General features: G+C 38.3%; 1 protein-coding gene across 3 annotated transcripts in view; it reads left to right on the top strand.

The window, feature by feature from the left end:
• Window positions 1-691: 691 nt before the first annotated feature.
• DNMT3L (DNA methyltransferase 3 like) overlaps window positions 692-17316 on the top strand; it is a 60888-nt gene continuing 44263 nt past the window's right edge. The window contains exon 1 of one of the 3 annotated variants that reach the window (XM_072615104.1): window positions 692-1294. The gene's annotated coding sequence lies outside the window, so the exon portion shown is untranslated. Of the gene's footprint in view, window positions 1295-8586; window positions 8676-17316 lie in introns of those variants that run through there. The other 2 variants (XM_072615105.1, XM_072615106.1) reach the window with 2 other exon arrangements.

The following is a 17316-nucleotide window of genomic DNA, read 5'->3' as shown; positions in this document are numbered from 1 at the left end:
CAGGTGGGAGCAGTGAACTTAACTGATAAAGAGTCTTCCTATGTTACATAAATCTTCCCATATTTTCCAAACTCCTCATATTAATTTCTTTCAGAGCAACAATATTATGTTACATTCTTATTTCACAAATTACTTAGCCATTTCCTTATCAATGGATACAACGTCTGTTTCTCATTTTTTTGCTATTAGAAAAGAAAAGTGCTGTGATGCTTTTTTTTCACCAGTCCTGTGAATTCAGCGATGAAACTCCCTAGACAAATGGAGGTTGGCAACGATTCTGCAACTTGCACTAGTCTTAGAGATGCTTGGAGACAATCCTCCTTGAACTCTCTACAGTCTTTGATACTGTGGACCAGTCTCTTCTTTAATGCTGTCTTCTCTCTGGGTTTTCAGGACCCCAGTCTATCCTGGTTCTCCTCCTACTTATCTGACCTCTCCTTCTCTGTCTCCTTTGTTAGATCCTCTTCTAGATCACATTCTGTAACTAGAAATGTCCCTCAGGTTCTGTCCTGGATCCTCTTCTCCCTCCACTCCTTTACTTGGTCATCTCATCAGCTCCCATGGATTTAATTACCGTCTCTGTGCTGATGATTCTCAAATCTACTTTTCCTTCCCCAGCCTATCTGCTGACCTCCAATCTTGCATCCTCCACCTGGGGCTCAGGATCTCCTGCTGGTCCGCTGAGGTGGGGTTTTTTGAGGGTTAACTGAGATGCCTCCCATTTTGTCCCCTTCAGCCACAGCAAGAAGGAGCTTTACCATTAATTCGCTAGCCTCCAGAGCTAGAGCTAAGAGACCCATATCCCCTCTTTCTGCTGTCTCCACTATTCCAGAATTTTTCTTGGGGCAATATTCTCTGGGTTTATCAAGGTCAACAAGGGAGGGTGAGAGGGACTTAGTGTTTACTCCGCCATCTTGGCTCCGGGAAGTGACTTTCAAACATTCAGTCTGTGGGCTGATAGCCCCAAGAGTAGCTGCTGCTGCTGCTCTGCAGGTGCTGCACAGGACTGCACTTTTCTCTCACCCAGTTCTGACAGACCCTCCTCCTGCCCTGAGAGATCTGGGAATCGTCACTGTTGCCAGCGATTCAGTCTGCTGTGGTTGGCTTCGGATTTGCTGTGGTAGAGTCTGTGCTGGTGTAACCCTCGCACTAGACTACAAGTCTCTCCCAGTCCCCTCCTGTCCACCCTCCAAGTTGTCTTGGACTGGAAACCTGCCACACCCTGTCTCATTGTGGATTCTGCCACTCTAGAATTTGTTCAGAGATATTTGAAGGAGTTTGTGGGAGAGCTCAGGTAAGTCTGTGCTTTCACGCTGCCATCTTGGCTCCACCCTTCCTACAATATTGTTCTTAAAGACTACATTTTGACGTCAAGGGTATGACTCAAATGTCCCAATGTTGCATTGTCCTCAATGTAAATGTATGGGAATTTAGTATCTTACTTTTCTCTAAAGCTGGTCAAGTAATATACAGTGAGAATGGTTCTTTCAAAATGAAAACCATTCCAAATTAAGAGAGAAAAATTTCCTGTCATTCAGGACATTTATTTGACTTCCTAGATCCTCATTATTATCATCCATGCATCAAGTTCATTAAAGTTCCATTAGGGTTTCTTTGCCTAAGGAAGGGTTCTTCTCTTTCAGGAAATATTCTACACAAGGAAATCCTTCCTGTCAGTTAGGGAAAAAAGAGAAATCTTAATTAGACCCCAAATACTCAAAACTGGAACAGTCTAGGACTACAGTAATATATTTTCAATGAAAGAAAACAAGTCTTGATGAAATACAGTCTTGCCTGTTAAATGACATCACATAACTAATGGTTTCCCCATCTATCAATAATAGCTATTCATTGATTAATCAGGACAAATTGAAATGGTACTCCAGCAAAACGAGAAGGGGCCCAAGCCATCCTTCTTCTTAGCTCTAATCTTATCTACAGACTTGGTGTTCTTTATTCCAATTAAAATGAAACACTGAGGATCTACATTCAGGCTGGTGGGTTGCCCTGGTTCCTTCCCTTCTTTAGTTCACTGCTTTCAGTCCAACATGCTGCTGCCTCAGAGGGATTTCTCCTTTTCCTATCCCTCTGCCTTCTCTGACCAGAGTTTGAGAGAAGGCAGAGTTAAGTTCTGCTTTATGTTCTTACAGAATGATGTAGTGAGGACAGGGAGGCAGGATATGTTGGTAGAGTCTACAACTACAGCCCCAAGTAACAAAATAATGGATCCCTGCTGTGCCATTTTTTCTTTTATTAATTCATGAAATTGTCACCTTATTGGACTTCTTGATGTCTTGGCCTTCAGAGACAACTGCATAATTCTTACATTGGGAAGTTTTAAGAATTCAAGAACTGGAGAAAATGTCTAATCTTCTATCTTGTTGGTCTCATGGTCCACATGTCTTTCTGTGTCTCAGTCTCAGTCTCTCCATCTCTATCTCTCTGTCTGTCTCTCTGTATCTATCTATCTATTTATTTTTCTCTCTCTCTCTTTCTCTCTGTCTCTCCCTCTCTTTTTCTCTTCTTTTAATAGTCACAAGATGAGGTGATATATGTGATTATTTTTCCTTTCCCTAAGGGTTATATTTTTTTAACCTTTCCTGTGCTTCTGTTGCTTAAAGTATTTGCAAGTTGAGTAACCTGCTCAGATTTTTTTTTTAGGAATGCTTTTAATACCTCTATTTTATAGAATGTCCTTTTTTTCAAGGATGATTAGTTTTAAGTTTACAGGGCATGTCACCTGAAGTTGCATCTTGAGTTCCCTTTGTAACACACTGTTCAATTTCCTCCTTTACATTTTTTACGGTAGAGAATAGACTTGTTAGATGAATTTCCTTTTCTTTATATGTGAAGATATTTCTCCTGGTTACTTGTAGAATTTGTTAGTTATTGGAATTGTTAAATTTAACCAATACGTGTCTTGGTGTTTGTAGCACAGAATTTTCCCTTTTTTTTTTGCAGGCTATCTGTGGATTTTTTTTTATTGCTGTGTTTTCAAGCTCTGGGCAGTTTTCATGTATTGATTCTTGCATTATAGCATTCAATTTTTTGACTTGTCATGTTCTTCTTGCAGATCTGTGATACTTAAGCTGTCTGCTTATATTTAATCTTGAACATCATTGCGTTTTGTTTGTGTAGATATTTCAGAGGTGTCCTGGTGAATGGCTTTCTGAAGAAACAATGTATATACAACCCCTTTTTATTGTTTAATCTACATGAGTAACATTTTCTCCATTACCTTCTTAAGTCTAGATAATCAATGAAACAATGTATCAAGCCCTGGTAGTTTTTTTACTGACTTCAGAGATAAAAATGCTCACAATGAAAATTCAGTAGTAAGTTTTCTCAGTACAAGCTGGCTTCAGCACATGCCTGGATCCTGTGCTCTTTTTACCTTCTCCCTTTTTCCTTTTCTTCTGGATAATCTTTCGCTTCCCTATGTTTTCATTCCCAATTAGTTTTTCCCTCTTTAGTTTCTTTGGTGAGACTTGCCACCATGGATTCTATTTTTTATATTCTGCCCATTATTTTGACTGTCTGGGCCATAAGTAATGCTTTCATAATTCTTATTTCTGTTTTATGCAATTCAGCCACACCTGCTCTCCAGGGAATCCACAGGGTCTGTTGTCTTATCTGGTCTTGATTCATCTTCTTTTTGTCTTACAGTATTTATTTACAGATTCAGGTCTCTCCCAGCTTATCTGGGAGACCATATTCCCTTCTATTATTAACATGTTCCCTGCTGGTTTATCTGCTTGTGCTTGTAGTCTTTACTTGAAGTTTTTCCTCCTGTTATCTTTGTCTATTTCAATCTTTTTTCCTTATATCCTTCCATTGCTCATTTTCCGTCTCCATTTTAATGGAAGTTTCCTAGGGTTGCTCTCAGTCATCTCACCTCTTGGAAACCCACATATCCCATGTTTCATCAAGTGTTAATTCAATTTCCTTTTTTTGTTGTTAGTTTCATCAAGAGATCTTTTAAGCCATCCGGGTTCTTGGTAGCCATCTTCCTTTCTGTTTTAATATCTTTCCTATTGATTGATCTGGTTGTGCTCAGGATTTTTAACTGAATTTTCTTCCTCCTGAGATATTTGGTGTTTTCAGTTTTTTTCCCTTATACTCTATCTGTCACTCTGAACCTTCTCCTTTGATGACAAATTCTCTAGCAATTGGACCTCAAATCTGTGTCAGTCATTACTATCAGTTGTGGAAAGTGAGGGAAACAGAAGTTAAGTGATTTGTATAGGGTCAAACAGCTAGAAAGTGCCTGAGGCCACATTTGAATTCAGGTCTTCCTAAGTAGCATTCTATCCACTATGGCACCTGCCTGTCTTGGTTATCAAAATCTCTTTGAATTTTTTTTTATTATCTAATGTGTTAGCTATGACTACTAACTTTGTGTCTTCTGAAAGAGCTCTGACAAGGGATGTTCAAGGCATACTGGAAGCCTATAGTGCTCTGATCAGGATTGGTCAAATAACCAGAAAATTCCAAGGAGTGTGGAACCTGCAGCTCTGATCAGGGTTGTTCTGGGACAGGAGGGGGTGGGGGGGAGGGAGGGGCTGCAACCCGGCAACAACTTGATCAAAGAAACACTAGGGGAGGTGCAAGGTTCTGAAGTTACCTTTGCCACTCCAGGAGTCTTAGAAATAAAAAAAAAAAATACACAATGAAATAGGGACTAACCAACTCATCTAAGAGCAGAGGAGGAGAATGATTCTGTCCCTGATATGAAGTCCCAAACCAGGAACTGAAGTTGTGTAAAGGAATAAGTAGAAGAAAGCATTTAACACAATGAAGAAATATTATGGATTGAGTTGCCCTAGAGGTAAATCCAGAAAAATATTTCCAGTCCCTCATGGAAAATAATTAATATGTGGATTGCCTAAAAACTATGCCCTGTGAAATTTGCTGAGATTTTTAAAAAATAAGTCATTGGTAGAAAGTGCTCAGAAAAACACCTTTGGCCTTCCTAAATCATCACAGAGCTCTCCTTAACTGAGGAGACAGTTGTGCCAAAAGCACTTCTATTGATTTGCTATGAACAGAATTTTTTTAATTGGGAAGGAGTTGATCAGATACCAATAATCAATTAATTTTTATCTAGTCTAGTAGATGAAATCAGAAAAAGTAAGGGACAAGTAAAAGAAAAAAACTAAAGTGTTAGGGTCTTAAAGTACAAAGAACTGTCTATACTTTATTATCCCTTTGTTTGAAAAAGTCAAGTGTGATATTGCTTCTTTGAAAAACAAGAAAAACTCTATGGAGTGAATTGAAGCAGGAGATAGCTCTGAAGAATGTGTTCTCTGTCAGCAGAGAAGAGACCCATTTATGGAAGAAGAAAAAAGCTCTCATTGATTTAAGTCATAAATGTCTGGGAGCTGGAGTCCATGTTACATGTGGTTTGAGGCCACTTAGTTGAGACCTTTTGAAAGCATACAAGTTCTAAGTTTAATGGTCAGTGAAAAGTCCATCACTTCACAACACGGTTAGAAGACTTGAACTAGTTGAAGAATGTCTGTATGTCCTCTGGGTGAGGAAGGAAGGTTTTCTATGACACATCATCATTCATTTCCAAAAGTAAGCTCCCCAGCCTCTTACACATAGGCTTGCATCAGGAAGGACATTGCACATGCCATGAGGATAGGGCTCCATTGGCCAAGACCATGTCACCTTTAGAATTAGGAGGACTTGTAGCATGCTCTGGATAGCTTTAATTCTTATTGATCATGGCTATCATGGAAAAGGGACAAAAGAGGGTTTATGCCTCATTGAGAACTTATAGTTTAAATCAATGAGTGAAGTCCTATGACATGAGAAATCTAGGAAATTTGTCATTTCTTAGGTTGGGCAAGTATAAGAGGATGTTGATTTTGAACTGGGGAAGAAATTATGAAAAGTCATGTGTGGCTTTAAGGAACATGAAAAAGGATGGCACTTTCCTAATACTATATGAGTTCTCTTCTGGATCTGGGAAGTGACAGAGGATAGGTAGGGTTTTTTAAGGGTAGTGGGAACCTTCAGAGGAACTTATATGAGAGGTGGAATTTAAAATAATTTGTGCACCATCCAGATGTCAAGTGAAGCTTCCCTTTACAGGAGACCTTTCTTGGTTTCCCCTCCCCCATGCCCCTTCTTCCCCCTAGTTATCCTTCTCTTATATTTTATGGGTACCAGGTTATTTACATATTGTCTACCCTATTAGAACATATATTCCTTGAGAGTTAGGGTCTGCTTTTGTTTGCCTTTATTTGAATTCCCAGTACCTGGCACAGAGCAAACATTTAAATACTTGTTAACTAGCTGAGTGTGTCAAAATTGAATAGTCCAGACTTGAAATATCTTTCCCAAAAGTTGTAAAAATTATGAGAGTATCCGACATGTAAAATGGGTAGAGACAGTGGAATGAAATTAAGGTGGAAGTTGTAGTAATAGATAGAGATTCTTCCCAAAGACAATTTTCAAGGTATGGGAGAGTCAGCATGGGCTACAAATGGATTAGAATCTAACCTAAGGGTAAGTGAGTAGCACTGGAGATGTCCCACCTACAACTAAGATGTAATATCACAGGGAATAAGAATTGATGACACTGACCCATTAGATTGGATATCCGGGACTGGAGTAGACTGAATGAGGAGGAGAAGGAAAGGAAGAAAAGATGAAAACAAACCAAAAACATCCCTGTTTCTGAGGGATAAAAGGAGCTTAGGAAAAAGGTATTTTAATAAAATATTGTGAAATATTAAAAATAAGGTTGGAACCTTTAGACCATAAAGTATTTTTAGAAAGATTAGATTCTATTTTTATGGGGAATAGGAACTTCAATAGAGAGCACTGCAACCAAATGAATTAGTATTCTCTTATCAATGCTCATTTACTCGGAAGTTTAAACTTTTGTTATTGCCTTTTGATTTTTAGGAAAGATATTTTTTAATACATCTCACTTTCTCACCCCTTACCCTCAAAATTAACAAGGCAATCAGAAGTTAAATAGAAACTGATCAATCATATCCTCCAGACCATAGACTCCCTAAGTGGGTGATACTACCCCCTAGGAGCCCTGGAACAATCCAGGAGGCAGTAGTAGCCTTGGATGCAACTGGGGGTTGTTAAATAAAATTAGGGAGGAGGCAGTGAGAGTATGGGGAAAGAAGAGAAAAAAAATTTGAAAAACCATTCATATATGTTTCATCTGTTGTGTAACAGAGTTAAAGTCATAATGATTACATTATTTTCCAAATAAACACACAAAATCCAAGTTATAAATCCATCTGCGGTCAAGTCTTCCAACAGGTCTTAACAAGCAAGTGTGGTTGTGCATTGTTGGGGAATATGTGCCTGTAATGACTTGTTTACAATATGATACTATATTGTTACATGGCACAATATTGCATCATCAAAATTTTAATGAAGGAAAACACCTACAAATTTACAATAAATTATTAAATTTAAGATACCATTTTTCTTAAATATTTTTAAATGCCACAAATTTTAAAAAAAAACTGCTAAAGGGTTAAAGAAAGTAGATTTCCAGGTGGGTGCTAAGTAATTTTTTAAAAGGGGGTGGTAGGCCAAATAAGTTTGGGAATCTCTGCTCTAGATGAACAATATTTATGAGAGTAGGTTGATATCTCTAACCTGGTACCCCCTCTCTCCAAGGAGAGAATAGGACTTCTGCCTCCAAACTCCTGCTTCCCCTCCTGGAAGCAAGGAAAGTATCCCTAGGAGGAGGGTGGGAAGAAAAGAGGCTAGAGATGTGTATTCTGCCTCCCTCTGAGGAACACAAGGACAGCATCCTCACAACACATAGAACATCACTACACATAGGGGGCTCACTGCTTTTCCTTATATAAGACTGAAGCAGAAGAAGAAATTTAGGGATGTCCTGGAGTAGAAATGAGATTTTATCTCAGCTGGGCTGGATTCCAAAAGGTGCTCCGCATTCATAGGGTTTTGATGCTAAGTTAGCTGTAGAGCCTGATGCAGATTCAATTCCCAAACACCTAGATTCCTGCCTCACTCTCCTGACTTTTCAAAATTCAGAAGGTTGGGTCTCTAATCCCCTCAGCTAAAGAGAAAGAACAAATATCAAAGCAGGCAAAGAACTGAGATCTATATTCACAGAAGTGTGTATCAATGAAAGGGGGGAGAGAGAAGGAGAGAGACAGACAGAGAGAGAGGGAGAGAGAAAGAGAGATGGAGGGAGAGAGGGGGGGGAGAGAGAGAGAGAAAGAGAGAGAGAGAAAGAAAGAGAAAGACAATAAAGAGAGAGAGAGAGGAGAGAGAGAGAGAAAGAGAGAGAATCTAAGACTTTTCCTCTTTAAGTGTTGTCTCATCTCTCACCACAACACCAAAAGCAGGAATTAGTCAGCCAAAAAGAATGGTTAAAGCAAAAAAGAAAAAACTAGGCCTTCCTGAATGACCCCACATTCCTATTCAACCACTGAAGCCAATCCAAGTGGCAGCTTGCCATTGATGGTTAGCAGACCAGAAATGGTTATTGCATGTCTACATATGCCAAAGTTTCTCCAAGCACCTCCATGGATACTTAAACCATGCAAACATAATACGGGTTTCCTGGAACCCCTGAAATCACACCTATTCAAAAGCCCAGCTCTGAAGATGCCAACTCTTTTGCAGGTGAAGAAAGAAATATCCAGTGTCTCCAGAATTAGGTAGGATTATGCTGGCCTAGTGCAAGCTTTTGAACATTTAGGAGAGAGTTGAAAGAAATGGAGCTGGAGATTGGAACTGCAACAGGGAAAAACCATTGTATGATAATACTGTGGTGACTGGGTCTGTGGACTGAATTTAGCAGCTTAGCCTCCACTTTATGGGAAAAGGAAAACAGACAGCTTTTTGCTGGAAGAGGATCAAATTCCTTTTTGTGGACAAGAAAGTTCTGGAAATCCCTCTTCAGACCTGTTTGTTTCCAAGTGTGCATCTATGATTTGTCCCCCCATATTCTCCTAAATTATGATTTTATCCCATTTATTGTTTTCACATAATATCTTTTGTTCTGTGAAGTCTGAATTCAGTCAAAGGGATGCACTTGAGGACCTAGTGACCTTGAAGTCACATGTAACCTTGAGGATACAGGTTCCCCATCCTTGATCTAGGGTTCGCCATGAAAGTTGTATAGTGTAATATGTTTGTATATTGGTTGAATACAATGGGTTTAAAGGGAGACTCTAGTATCTAGTGAATTTTAAGCAGGAATAAAGAAAATAAGCCAGTAAATTCAATACTCTACTAATGATCAGATCTCAGTTCTAGTCTGCAGGTATGATAATATATTTTTTAAATTAATAATTCTATAGTATTTCCAACAGTCAGAACATAAACTGAATCTGAGGATTTTCTTTAGTTCCCTGGTTAATAGGTATTGAACCTATTGTGATAACAAGGTGCTATTGAAAAAAGAGAAAGAAGGGGTCAGATGAGGAAAGGGTAGGAAGCCTCTACCAAGATCTCCCTCCATCTGAGGGAAACAAGGCAGGGACTGGGAGAGAAAATGATGATCAAAAGGAATCTTCAAACTCTATGAGTGAAGACAGATCTGTCATGATTCAGATCTACCCTTTTCCAGAAGTAAAAAGAGACTAAGGAACAAATAGTAACTGGTCAACTTTGCTCTCCTCAATGACACATACTCATTATATACAAAAGAGAATATGTAGATTTGATAGGGGGTCCAGGAATGTATGGGGACTATCTACACGCATTTGTAGGAGAGTAGTACCTACAAAGTTGAGTTGGGTATGGAGTATTTGCCAACCCAACCCCTTCAGCAGTTCAAACAGTGAGAGTTGGGTTACCAAATACAGATGTAACTCACGTCTCAACACTCAAGACTCTGGACTTATAGGAGCAATCTTGGGCCTAATCTTGGGTCTCTAAAACCCATATTTTCTTGCCTCCCCGCCTCAAAGAGCTGCCTCATAAATCTCAGAATAAAGTGCAAATGTAGCTCAAATGCATATCTCCAAAGACATGAGTAAGTCTCCTGTTTCCATGTCGACACTTAAAGTATTAACATATATCTGAGTAGAGAACAGTCTTTTTAAACCCTTCAAAAATTGTAGAAAACACATAAACAACTTATAGCAGGTCAAAAGTAATGGATAGAATTTTTTTTCTCTGGTGAGTTCTCCCTTTCCCTAGGTCCCTATATAGTCACCAAAACTTAAAGTATCATCCTTGGAGAAATGAACTTTGGGTTTCTAGAGAGAAAACGTCAGAATATTCCAGAGATTCCTACTTTCACACTAGAATTATATATAAGCTTCCAGTCTTATGAAACTACCCTCCATACTTGGGCTGAAGAAAATTAGCTTGCATTTCAAAAGAGGCAACCCTTTTCCCACCAGGCCTGTCATAACCAAGTATTTCATTCTGACAGTTTTTGCTCCTTCATATTATGACTTAGACCACTGAGACTCCTTCAACTGTGTGGTCACTTGCATATCTCACCAAGAAGATAGAGGTGCACAGGAAATCTTCTATTGCTTTCAGACTGAATTCTAGAATTGTCTCCACTCCAAGAGGAAGCTACTGTTCTGAAACTCCTTATCTTCTTTACATAATGTTGGATTCTGGACTTTGAAGTCCAGAAATTCCTCTCTAGGGCATCATGGGCTGACATCACATGCAACTTTCTTGGTGGGGTGGCAGGCTATGTATATTGATAGATCTTCACCACTCCAGACCCAGTATATCACTTAGCTCTACTATTCTCTGGTCTAAAAAGGAGAAAAAGAGCAAAAAATGTCCATCTCTGCACTGATTCAGTTTTATTAGCCCACTACAAAGAGAAAACTCTGTCTCATTCACTTCATAATTCACTTCATAATCTATGGGGTGCAGTACAAGTCCCAAACAAAATTTTACCACCCTGTGAATTTAGAAGTTTTAGTTTTTATCAAGAATTTATCAAGGGAGCTCCCTTGATCAACCCCACAACATGTAGATCATAAGTTACTCCCTGTCTCCTGGTACCACAACAACAAATGGGAAGAGGGAGGTGTCAGAGTACTAAAAACACACAGATAAGCATAGATTTAGAGTTGGAATGGACATTGATGTCAATCTAGTCCATTCCTCACACATTTTACAGATGAGGAAACTGAGGCCCACATAGAGTAAATGATTTTCCCAAGACCACAAAGTGACAGAGACTTAAGTCTCTGACTCAAGTCAAATTTCAAATCCATTGTTCTTTCCATTGTACCATGTTGTCATTCCCTTCTCCCTACCCCAGCATTCAAGTCATCAATAGTGACATAGGAGGCCCACTGTAAAACTAAAGCAGCATTAAGATGCTTCATGTGATATGAAGAAAATGTTTTCCAAGTCTAATTTGCAAAGATGTCAGACTTATATCTAATTAAACTAAAAATCTAATAATACTCCATTCAACATACCCTATACCCATCTGTTTCTGAAAGCTTTTTCCTACATTCAGGATCATTCTTTTAAATAAGAACGTAAAGCCCTTCCCTGATGGCTGCCCTCAAATCTACATGACATATTTTATTTATTTTTTTTCTAATGTTACCATTTGCAAAAAGAAACAAGTTGTCTTGTGTACTGTACTGACTAAGCCCTCTTAATTAAGCATCCTTAGTGTACTAGTTGCTACAAAGATCACATGTGATAGCACTACTCTCCATCTGCATTCTTACCCTCTAGGAATTTATTTCCTAACAAAAGGAACTCTCCATAATAATTGCTTTGGCTCCACTGGTTCCAATTTTTTTCCTCCCAACTTTGGTGCTATTACAAGGAAGTGTTTTCCAAGCTCTCCTTTTTATCATATTCTTGAATTTGGAGCTCCTCTTGCTGTTATCACAGTATCTGGCTCTTTACTACTATCTACAATTTATGAAGTTTTATCTTGGGAAATATACTTCTGATATTATGAAATAATATCCTCAAGAGTTTGAGAAAAATTGTAGTCTTTCAATGATCTATGCTGTTGACTAAGTGGAATAAGGCAATGGAAGAACATGTCAAAATATTAATAGGTACAACAATCTCTAAAATTTGACCAAATACAAAGCTAAAATGTAACACATAACTTTTCATGAATGTGATTACCCAGGAAAGCATAGGATGGTGTAAACAATGTTAGTTTATCAAGTGACCTTCACCTGAACTTCTCTTAGTTCTTTATCCAACAACACATCCATCCATATGCCTGAGTAACAAAGCATTTTTATATTACACTCTTTGGAATCCAACAAAGCAGTTTCACCTTTATAAAGTCCAGAGTTAAAATGAAGAGCTATTGTACACTTATTCAGAGTTTTTCTAAACAAGCGTTAACTTTGGCAGGTTTCGATCACAAACTGTGGCAGGTTTTATGATGATTCACACATGACTCATGAACTCCCCCTCCCACCCCATTCCCTCCACCTCCACTCCTGCCTTATCATTTATACAAGCAGAAGTCTCCATCTTGAAATATATTTTACAAATATGTACAACCAGGCTACAATTTGTTTAAACCCAATCAGAGTCTTCTTGTTCATTTGTTTTCCTCCTATTTTATTGACAACTTTTGTTTATATGTCATTTTTATTTCTAAATATATGTTTCTCCTCCCATGCAAAGAATTACCCCATTTACAGAAGCATAAAAAGAAAAACATTTTAGCAAAAACTAACCAGCACATCAACCAGCACATGCAATGTTCCCTACCCATAGTCCTTTGTACTCTGTACAAACAAGGGAGAAATATGTGTAGCATATGTCACTGCTGTACAGTATAAAGATAGGTCTGTTCAAGTGCATCATGGATAAGTATTTTCTAATCTAGGTCCTTATTTCCTCCATTTGCAAGAGCAGACTGTGATTTCTGCCTTTGTAGGGATCAGGACTCCATCAATGAATGCTTGTTCCTTCCCTTACTCATCTCAAAGAGGAGCATTGGGCTATATATCTATTACACTTTTAATGTTGATATTGATAGGCTTTGAGGTTCAGAATAAATATCACTGCCCTTGATTATTCTCAAGTGGAAGGTGATACTTACCTTAGTATTACCAGTTTAGTTCCTTCCTACCAGTCAGCCAGTCAATAAACATTTGTTAAGCATCTGTTATGTTCTAGGCACTGTACTAAGTGCTAGAGATACAAAAAATGGACAGGAAAAAATAGTCTCTGACCTCATGAAACTCATAATCTAATAGGTGAGACAACAAGCAAACAAACATGGACAAACTAGCTATGTATAAGACAAATAGGAAACAACAGAGGAAAGGCACTTGAACTAAGGGGAGTTGGGAAAGACTTCCTGTTGAAAGTAGGATTTTAGTTGGGACCTGAAAGAAGTCCATCTTGAAGAGTTAGTATACCTCTTTATAAAAGTAAATAGTAAACAGAAATTTGAGATCCACATGTCTAGGTTCAGGGGTGGTGGGACCCTGAATAGCAACACTTGGGTCCTGCCCGAATGAATTCAACCCAAGCTTTCTTTCAGCCAAAGATAGGATTTATTAGAACACCAATAGAATGTGGGCACAATTCCAATAATCCACCATATTGGCCAGACTCTTACTGTGGGAAGACTCCTAAGAAATCTGAGCACCTTAACAGATGCAAGATGGATCTTATATACAGAAAGACTGTGGGAAGTTTCTAGGAGTGACCACATAGCCTGGGGAGACTGGGAGGTGATAGAGAAGGGCTAGGAATGCTAGGGACCTGGAGCACATGGCCAAAGGAAAATGAGGTCTAGATAAAATGATCCAGAGGTAACAGAAAATTTGGAGATTGGACATTGGCTACAGTGAAAGGCCAGTTGAGAGGATTACTGGGATGGGTAGATGCCTCAGGCAAATGCCAGTAACTTGACCATGTGGAAAAGTTCAAGGAAAGTCAGGGAGAGGGGAAGAGAGATTTCCAGATTCTGTACCCCATCATACAGATTAGGATAGACAATAGAGTACAATAGAGTAAATGAGCTCTTTGCCTGGGAGATTTTATCTCAATCACATAAAAATCTCACCAGGATGATGGTCTACTATTATCAGTCTCTAGGTTACAAACACTGGAAATCAGGCGTATGGTGCAGGGATTCCGTTTTGCAACCTGTGTGTGATAACAAGGAAAACTCCACAATCTTCTTACTTTTCTCAGTTGTCTCTCTCAAAGCACTCAAACAATCTGAAGAAATCCCTTCTCCACTCCAACAGGTATACAGTGTTGTGGTCTACCATTCACTCAGCTCCTCAGCAGTCACATGTCCCTCTTTGTATGTGGTACATAGTTCACAGGTCTAGCCCTCTGGGATAATGTCCCAGGTTTGTGTAGAAGAGGGTTAGAAGTACATTCCCTCATCTCTTCTTTAGTGATAAGATTGATCATTATGATTTTTTGAATTACCAATTCTGATATGAATCAGAATTCAATATTTCTCAGAAACAAGGATTCAGTTTCATTATTATTGTCATTTATATTCTTTCAGTCATCAAGTATATTTCTTCTTAGTTATTTCACTTTACATCACTTTATATAATTTTCCTTTATTAATCCTTTTTTCATCTTTCATTCTTTGTCTTCTTTTTTGATATGGCCCTTTAATATTCCTTTTCCTGTTCATTTGCAACTAAGAACCTTATCCTAGCAGATTAGATTTTTCTCTTGTATTTGTTTCCAAAGAACTTTATCACATTCTCCTTATTAGATCATTTTTTTTTGAAAATGAGTAAGCTTATTACAAAGGTTCACTTGTACCAGGAGTTGCTCACAATTTAAAACCCAAATTATAGAATTTGTAAGAATTGTAAGAATAGGTTGGCTCTCTTATCTAAGTATCTTCAACAAAGTTTTCCTGCGTGGAGTCAGGCAGGATATGGTATATTTTTAGGGGCAATGAATTGGTTGAATACTATTACTTGCCATTTTTAAAGTAGTTATACCTGGACACTTATGATAATTAATAAAAGAAAAGCAATTTAATATTGCAGTATCAAGGGCTAGCTCAGGTACCAGAAAGCACTCTTTATCTTCTAAAAGTTTTATACTTCTTCGATCCCTGAAATTATTTTATATTTATGTAATCCATGTCCCAGGGTCCCAATTACTTACGATAATAAACTTCAGTCTTGAGAATTGTACCCAAAATCATCTGTTTGATTCTATACCAACTCTGTACTTCATTATATGCATCCTGCACTCCACATTATGTGTATCCTAGACCTAAGACATATGTACACTCCCTTGTCTATCTTGTCAAACAAGACATTGATTAGTGGCAGACTGGGCAATCCTCAGTTGGCTCTGACCACTTAGTGACACAGCAGTGACACTAAAATCCACATTCCTCTGTGGCCCCCTCTTGGGGTGAATTCCAGATAAAATGCCTGCGAGCATTTAGGGTTAGATACTAAATAGTAGATACTAAAAGTATATGTTTCCTGACTACTTCTTAGCTACTCCCTAATCTCACCATGAATGACCTAATTAGCCTATCTGACATATGTTTTATTATAATTTTTCCTATATAAACTTTAACCATACCCCTCTAAGGTCACAGGTTCCTTAAGAACTTTTGCCTGCTGAATAGTGTAAAAAATAAATTTTGCCAACTTGACTTAAAAAATTGCTTGAGTCTGTGAATTCATTCCAGACGACTTTGCCCTGCTCTTTGGTCCTTGAGGGGTCCATGAACCCCTCCAAACCCTTTTAGTCGTATCATATACCATGCCCATGGTGGCAAGGTCCCACGGATCTCTTAGAGGGCCTTCCACCACATAAATGTTTTGTGGGTTTGTACTGGGCAATCTTCTTGGCATAAGCTATACTAAATTGGGAGAAATCTCTGAAGAAGGGACCTTTAAGATTAAGGAGGACTAGGAAAATTTTCTTGCAGAAGGTAGTACTTTAGCTGAGATTTAAAGGTAGCCAGGGACACCAAGGAAGCCACAAGATGAAGAGGAGGACAAAGAGCATTCCAGGCATGGGGGACTGCTGGTGAAAGCACTCAGATGTGGTGCCATGTTTGAGAAATAGCAAAGAGGTCAAGCTGGATCACAGAACACATGAAGAGGAATAAGGTATGAGAAAACTGACATTACAGTGCTACTCCAACTACTTGTAAAGCCAGCCTTCCCTTTTATTCAACAAATGGATGTGGTAAGGCAGCAAAGGAAGGATATTATTAATTCACAGTCTCAACAAAGGTATTAGCCTCAAGTTTCTCCTCTTTGGCCTTTTCCATTTAATGTTAAAAGGTAAACTGTATTTATAGTAAGAAGAATAACATACATCACGTATCAAAACTCTTACCTACTAGAAAACAAATGCATTTCCCCCAGCTACAGAGAAACATTTTGAAAAGCAATTCTCATTTCTAAGACCTTGAAAATAATGTTGCCATATCAACTCGATTCAGTCTTTCTTCATGAATCCCACTTTAATTGCAAGGTTATTTTTTCATCTAGTTTTCTGGGGAAAAAAGAGGAAAGAAAAAAAAGAAAAAAAGGAAAAGGAAATGTGTAGGGAAAGTGACCAGCTCCACCTAAGGAACTGAGCATTCTTAATGTGAAAAATCTTTCTTATTATCTCCCAACATATTCTAAATCAGTAGTTCTGAACCTGGGCTCCATGACCCTCAAGGGGCTCTGGATAGATTTCAGGGAACACATGAACTTGGAAAGGGAAAAAAATTTTATCTTTCTTTTCACTAACCTCTGAAATTTAGCACTTCCTTTTATGGTGAATGTAGTCAATAAACTTTATTCTGAGAAGAGGTACAAGCTGGTTTCAGCAGTCTGGCAAAAGGATCCATGACACACAAATATGATTAAGAATTCCTGCTCTAAGTGATCTATACCAAGAAAGGGAATGGAGAAGACATATGAAAAGTTCATAATGGAAGATAATATCAAAAAAGCATTCATATTTAGCTTTAGAATATATTTCATACTAATATTTAAATACGAGAGTGTCTGATATTCTGGGAATTTATGTTTAGCTATGAAGACAGAGTACACAAGTCTGTTCAGCAGGGCCTCAGAGACTGTCTAGTGACTCTATCTGATCCTTCATATTGACTTCACAGCTCAGACTACTAGAAATAGAGGATCTCAGAGATGGAAGAGAAATGAAAGTTTATCAAACTTTACAATCCCTAAGCAAGTATCCCTTTTTCAGCATCACCAAGAAGTAGTTATCTAAACAGCTAAGTGATGAAGTAGAGTGATTGACCTGCAAATCAGGAGGACCTGAGTTCAAATCCTGCTTCAGACACTTGCTTACTAGCTAATGTTACCTTGAGCAAATCACTTTAACTCTCTTAAACCTCAGTTT

This window comes from Notamacropus eugenii, chromosome 5 (genome assembly GCF_028372415.1).
Source record: "Notamacropus eugenii isolate mMacEug1 chromosome 5, mMacEug1.pri_v2, whole genome shotgun sequence".
In the NCBI taxonomy this organism is placed as follows: domain Eukaryota; kingdom Metazoa; phylum Chordata; class Mammalia; order Diprotodontia; family Macropodidae; genus Notamacropus; species Notamacropus eugenii.
The sequence above is the reverse complement of the archived record's forward strand: the minus strand, read 5'-3'. Positions and strand labels throughout refer to the sequence as shown.